The following is a 7,392-nucleotide window of genomic DNA, read 5'->3' as shown; positions in this document are numbered from 1 at the left end:
AGTCCATCACCAAGACACCAATTCGGATCCTCTGTCATCTGATGTCAGCTTCTCCTTTTGTGAGGGCAAAAAAGTGGTTTACCTTCAATCATGCTCCCATGAAGTGGCACAAAAATTCAGAACAATGTAGCATCAGATACGGGGAAGTTGGGCTTCATGCATTGCTAGGCTACTATGTAACTCGTAGGGAGGCATCATATAATTCAGGTAAGAATGGCATGGCATCCAAATGGCAATGGCCAGAATGTACCTTTTTGATACCTAACATTGCCATTCAGGCCATGCAGTAGTGCATTTTCACTGCTGCAGCGGGAAAGAGCTCCATGCATCTGCATCCACTCCAAACAGTTTCTGCATTTCCTCCCCCCCATCCATCCAAGCTGAATCACCAGGTCAATGGATTCCTCTGGGCAAGGCTCCTTCCTTCCTGAAGCCGCCCCACCAATGCAAGCGGCAAGCCGGGTGCGCCATTGTTCGTGCACGGCACCCTCTCTGGGGCTGCTGCATTGCTGATGGGATCCGAAAGGAATCTCACCACTCCCTCAAGTGGGGAGCAAGCTGAAATGCATTGAGCTCGTGTCCACTACCTGCCTCTGTGATGCGTTGCACTCCATCACTACTACGTACGTCACATGGATGGCAGTTCATCTTTTTCTTCAGTGTACAGTTACAGAGTCCCTTTCAGGTCATCATCTGCCTCTCACTCACAAGCAGTGGATGGATGAATGGATGGTTGAGCAGGAACTGGAGCATCACTCATGTCCAGGAATTGCCAGTTCTGAGTGCACATGACATAGTGGTCCTTTGCCTATGTAGAAATCACCCACTTGGTATTAGTTTCGCATGCATGTACGACATAGGCTCGAATCGATTCACTGAATCTTCATCTGAAAGATCATTCCAGGACAGGATCAGTGATCATGCATACCATTTTTTCTTCTGCCAGGAGATGGCCAGCCATAGTTCAGCGTGAATCAGTTCATGCATGGCGATCTTTTACCATCAGAAATTAATCTCTCCTTAATCGACTGCATAATGCTCCTGCTAACTTTTCAAAGCCAACAAAAAAGACCTTCAAAAAATCAAATGGTTGACAAAGAGGAGAAAGTTTTCAGGGTGCAAGAAACGTGTCTATGTCAGCTTCTTTTTACATGGTTTAGCTGTTACTTTCATACTAGTATAATTTTTTTCTTAATTGGATCTCCCGTGTACCACAACATTATGTGCGCCACTGAAAAATAGAGTAGGTGCATCCTCTTTTCACGATAAGTTGGACCAAGAGAAGAGATAACATATCGAGCTAGCTCTTAGTGGACACCAGATCAAAAGATATGGACCTGATTGGATATAACAAGGTCCTGTTCTCCTACTTAGTCATGAAGTTTCATGGTAAAGGTGTCTTCTCAGATTCTCAGAAGGTGGCATCATGCTACTGCTGTATATACACAAGAAAACTAGGCCACAACTCTATTTAGTGGAGCTACACGATGATCGGTAATGCAATCGGCCTTTGAATCGCTCAGAACCGGTCCTTGTTCACCGATAGATAGCCGGACATTACCTTCCCTCCGGTGTTCCTCATTCCATCGATGAGATAGCACCAGGTTGATCCCAGGGCTCCAATGAAGAAATCCGCTTCGGTTGCCATCATGAAATTGACAAGGGGGTAGTTTGTGCTAGTCTCACGGCCCAAACTGGCCTCATACATTGCCATGGTCATATTGCTACCTTGGCGTGCCACGCTTGTGAAGTAGAAACTCCAATGGGGGTAATGTTTTGTTTTGTCAATAACTTCCTGCATACAGAATTATTAGGGAAGTTTAATTCCATCTGACGCTAAAATTACTTGCTAGAAACATTTTTTTCTCGAACACGCAAGAGAATCTGCATGCCATTAATGGCTGACTCCACAGCTTGGGTTAGATTTTTTTTTAGTGTTTGCACCCCTAAACATTGGTGACTACTGACTATCACTTCCTTTCTAACTCCAAGCTTGATAGATGATTTACACTGGATGAGGGAATTGACTTACCTGCATTTCAGTAGAAAGCCAGATGTTCTTGAGGCTTGGAAACCATTTGCGCATGTTGCCAGCCAACTCCATGTATTCCTCAAAGCCAGCCACCACCATTTCACAAGCTCTGTCTCCCATTCTTACATGCATGCTGAGAAGAGGCCGTGGTATATATGGTTTGTGGTCTGACCACACAAGACGTTCAATATCAGATTTGGTTCTAGTAGTGCCAACCTGCAATTGTGAAACCTTTTGGATTATTTTTTTAAAAAAAATATTGATATTGGTGCTGATGTTACCATATCAGAACAAATCATGGTGCACCATGAGTCCACGAAACCAGTTTTCAGATTTTCAAACCTTTGGTGAGTCATCCTGAATATTCTGAAGAACCAACTTTGTTGCTTGCAAACCAAATGCAGAGTGCCTAGCGACATTCAGTAATCCGCACATGTACTCTGTCGGGAACCTCATTAGATACCTTGTCGCCTGCATGGAAGGTTAAAGACAAGGTGAGATTTTAGAAAAAACAAGTATAATTAGGACAAGAGCCTGTAAGATTCCCTTTGTACAATTTAACAGGTTTTGTTTTTTGAGAATTGTCATGCAGTTTAATAGAACAACTGTCTTGTGTAATCAATAACTTGTGACTAAAGAGTGCCCATACTCACCTGTGCTACCCACCATCTTCTATCCATTTTACGATGATTTGTAATCAATTTACCATTTATCTCTGTCGTCGGTTGCAAATATTTCCATGGTTTCCCCCACACCCTACAGTACAACAAATGTTACATAAAGTGCATTCCTTTGGAAATAGTAGCAGCTCTAATAGGTAATCAGCTCTAAATTTATCTCTGGGACAAATAGTAAACATGTGGATTGTGAAAAGTGTAAAGACTATAGAGGTGATGAATTGTGAAAAGGAACTCATACTGCTAACAAGGACGGTGTGGGTGTGTTAAAGACCAACAATTCAGAAACAAAGAGGATACATCAATCTAAAATTGTACTCCACCTAGGTATGCGTCCAAGCCAAATTTCCTTGGAGGTATAGTTCTCCTTCACTTTTACAGTACCATCAGCCCAACAGGCTTTGCTTTGCATGAGCTCAAAAGCCCGGTTGCGGCAGTCCGGAGATGTCTCAGGAAAAAAGTAGCAAGACCAACTAGATCTTGAGGCACCTAAAAGATACAGTGCAACCAAAGTTCAGTGTGCACAAAAGGCAAGTAGCACCACACTTTTATGTAAAACAAGAATCCAGAAGAGAAGCAGAGCTGTCACCTTTGCAACCCTTGTGATCAGCACGGTTGTAGTGGTTTGTAACCAGTATCCTCTTCTCTTTCATGGCAATAGCAAGAAGTCCTGACATTCCAGCGATCTGCGCGCCAATACCGAATCCAGGCAGCCTCTCCCAGTCTGCAACCAGAAACCGTAAGCCTGGATTGCTGCAGTTCCTTGGGTGCTGATGAGTCCATATATCTCTCTGCACTTGTCTGGTCAATGGATAGTTCTCCTCATCAGATCCTACAATCTTTTATTTTGTCATTATTAATCCAAAGTCAGAATTTGCATACAGAATATCACCAAAATAGTTAGTTATAAATTCAGGCAAGTTCAGCATGCATACCCAGGGAGGATACTGTCTATGCTGATCTGCATGTTCTGAATCCTTCTGGCTCAGGAACTCAAGCCCAAGTGACCCTTTCCATAACGTCCACGGGGGAATGTGCCGTTATCGCCATAACTATCGAATACTTTACTTCTTTCTGCATTAGTCCTGCAGTCCTCCAGATGAGGTGGCCGTGGGAGGTCTGAACCTTTATTAAAGATCCCATCAGAGCTTTTCGTGACTTCATCTCTGTCAGTGTTGAGCAAAATGGCCCATGCATTGTACAGGTGCATTATCCTAGCCGCTTCAGTGATGTTCTCGTTTTCCTTTGGTTGTTCCATCTTCTCTGGTGCAGAAGGCAACTCATCTGTTGCTGCTGCTGCCCCATCTGCTCCAAAGAACATAGTTACAGTACAGACTGACAGGCATGGGCACAAGAAGAACAAAATAGAAATATGAATTCTCCACTGCTACAAGGTACATTACAGCCATATGAAACTGAGGAGGAAGTGTAATGCAGCTACAGAAAACTAGTTATTGCATGAGGTTCAGATGGGACCCACGGTTGTTTCCTTTCTTCAGTACAATATATAAGCTGACAGACACATACAGATACAGTACAGCCCTATCCAACTAACTAGAGCACCGAAATTCCCGTTCTATCAGAAATAAATAACCATAATGCAGATTCAAGGTTTGCAGCATTACCAGCAGGCTGGGTGAATGTAAAATTCCAGAGGATCGCTCGCCGCAGCGGCGGATAGACCGACTGGCTCTGAATCTGAATGACCCGAAGTGGGGGGAGAGCGACTACACCAAACAGGCACGTGATGCAGACGCCGCAGAAGAAGCCGATGAGCCAGGTTTTACAGGGAGCAGAGCTCCCGGCCTGCATCGCCTTCCTGGATATCGCCCTCTCAAGGCTCCAGCTGCTGCCGTGGCCATTACCTTCCATCCTGAATTGTCCAAGAACTTGAATAATCCAAGAACCACCGATCCATGAATGAATCGTCCAAGAAGTTGAGCTCAAGAAAGGAAGAGGAAGAATCGCATCGCGTACCAACCAACCGCTGGGGTTCCCGCTGCCGATTATGTTTTCTCTCCTCTCGGCCAAAAAGGACAGCAAAAGACGATGAGAGGATGAAGCGAGGTGTTGCTTTCTCGCCGTCCTCTCTGTTGCGTGCAGGTGCAGCGTGCCTCTCCTCCTAGTCCTAGGTTAGGTCCCTAGCGGATGCAGAGCAAGGCAATGAAACGCCTAGAGATCCTACTCCCAGTAGAGACTAGTGTAGGAGAGGAGGGATAAGTTTTTTTTTCGAAAATTGAATTAGGCAGAGCAAACTAGTCCAGGAATGGATGGGTGGATGAATTAAACGGATGGATAATTTGAGTGGCAGTGAGTGAAGTCATGAGAATCAGACTGGCATGAACGGACGGATTTTGTTTCTTTGTTTCGTTTCGCTTTGTTCCGGCGCCATATTTGCCTCGGTTGTTGTTGGCTGGTGCCCGATGTAGTGCCTTACAGCTGGACCCCACGCTGAGGAACCTCCGAACCTGCGTGTCAGTGGGGCCCAAGGGAAACAACGAGCGGGGGGGGGCGTGCCCCGCACACAGACACAGCCGGCTGCTACTGTGAAATTTTCGTATTTTGGTCTCTTTTGAAAATAATTTTTAGAAAAATACCAACGCCAAAACATTTTCTGAAAATAGACTATTTTTAGGTGTCTTAGCACATGACGCCGAGATATGAGGCTCGGCGTCGTGTCACTCGACGCCGAGGTACTGCCACGTCACGGAAGACCGGGGTCGTCGTCGACACGTTGGCGCGTGGGTCCGAGACGTCGACGTCGTGTCAGCCGTCGCCAAGTACCCAACCTCGGCGCGTTCGGACCGAGCGCCGAGCTCTGGCCCCATCCGGAGCGCGGCCCAGGTGGCCCAATAAAGCACGGTGGCCCAGCAGCTCGGCGTTGGGTCACTTAACGCTGAGCCTCCAGACCTCGGCGTGACCCGACTCAACGCCGAGGTCTGGACCCTTTAAGCCGAGGCCCCCTTCTTCTTCTTCCCTCCCCTCCTCCATTCCCCCACGGCTCCCAAATCCCCCACGAAACTCTAACCTCCAAAATCGACCCCCGGTGCCCGGATCTTGTCTCCCGAAGCTTCCTCGAGGTAATGGTCCCTCCTCTCCTCCATTCTATCCGCGTAGATGTGCTTACATTGTCCCTAATCATTTGGAATCATGGTTGTTTGGTGATTTGGTATATTTGTGTTTGCATTTGCAAAATGTATGGCTTAGGATCATTGAGTGCATTGTTGTTTAACTGTTTTATGTGATGAACATGTTAGGTTAGTTTGGTTTCTAGTTATTTTGGTCATTAGGGTTATTTGTTTATTGTAGGTGTCATTAGGGTTAGTTATTTGTTGGTCATTAGGGTTACTATGTATTTTATTTATTTGTTGGTTATTACATTTCAATTTGTTATGATCAAGGTGTTTTGCCAAGGTACTACTCTTTCCCCTCTTTCAATTCATTCATTTAGATTCGTTTGTTTTTGAACTTGGCATTATAGGTTTGGTTCATGTTCATGTCATTCGTGCAATGTATGGTAGTTCAAATGATTGAATGACCAAAATGTATGGTTGTTAGTGTTGTTGTTGTTGTATATGTTATGGTTTATAATCATTGAGTTAAATTTTGTGTTTGTTGGGATTTAAATTTGTTTAGGGTTTGTAATGAAAAGCTTATTTGGGAGGTATGGTGATGTAGTGTTAGTACCTTTACATTCGTTGCAAGGTACTTTGGATTGATTTTTTTTTCTACGTAATGTTAGGATGCCAAGGCGTGGTAAAGCTCGTATTCCAAGGTAATCCCAATGTTTATTCATTATCTGTGCAACAAATAGAAAATCCTAGGTTTAGGTTTGGTTCTCCGTTAATATGACTAAATTCTTTCAATTGTAGCTATGGTCGCCAGAGGACAAATCCCTACGATCTAAAGCCTCTCCCTGAAGGTGTTCCTCGACCAATGTGCTTTTGTGGTGATCCTTGCAAGGTAGACATCTCTGAAGATGAGGAAACATATAGACAGAGGTACTGGATGTGTCCCAATTATGCATGGGAACCTACAAAGCAACAGCGCCGTGCATCGTTTGTGAGGAATTTTTATTGTGTTAATTAATTTTCTTGTGGTATTAAGTATTGCTTATTTATTTGTTTTGTAACAATTTATTTTTCTTATAGACCGTTCCACCACTGTGTGACTTTGAGCAGTGGATTGACACTGAGATCAAGGAGTCGGACAAGCAGCGTCTAGAAGGCCTGAAGGAGTGGGATGCGGAGGTTAAGGAGAGGTTTGAGCAGAGACGCAGACTGGAGGCTATAGAAAAGGAGCATAAGGAAGAGGAGGAAAGGAGGCGTGTTGCTGCGTACAGGGCGGAGAGGGAGAAGAAGCTTGAGCGTGTGCGCCGAGCGAAGGCAGCGATGGAGGAGAATCCCGATGCCGAGAGGAAGGGAAAGTGGCCTCGTTGCACTCAGTAGGTATTTGGTTCATTCACGAGCGATGTCGTGTAGCCCTGGACTTTTTTTACTATGTTGTAATGCACTCTGCTTTTATTTCAGATGAACTTATTCCCTGGACTTTTTTTATTATGTTGTAATGCACTATGATTTTATTTCAGATGGTCTTATGCCCTGTACTTCGTTAACTATCCTAAGACTGTAGTGGTACTGTTTGTATCACTGAAAAGACTACTTGTGTTGTTGCAGTCACTGA

The 7,392-nt window shown here is 44.8% G+C and overlaps 1 pseudogene; it reads right to left on the bottom strand.

Annotated features, from left to right (window-relative positions):
• Positions 1-279: 279 nt before the first annotated feature.
• LOC136464809 (uncharacterized) lies at positions 280-4,783 on the bottom strand (annotated as a pseudogene).
• Between the last annotated feature and the right edge of the window lie 2,609 nt (positions 4,784-7,392).

The sequence above is a fragment of the Miscanthus floridulus genome, chromosome 7, assembly GCF_019320115.1.
Source record: "Miscanthus floridulus cultivar M001 chromosome 7, ASM1932011v1, whole genome shotgun sequence".
NCBI lineage: Eukaryota > Viridiplantae > Streptophyta > Magnoliopsida > Poales > Poaceae > Miscanthus > Miscanthus floridulus.
The sequence above is the reverse complement of the archived record's forward strand: the minus strand, read 5'-3'. Positions and strand labels throughout refer to the sequence as shown.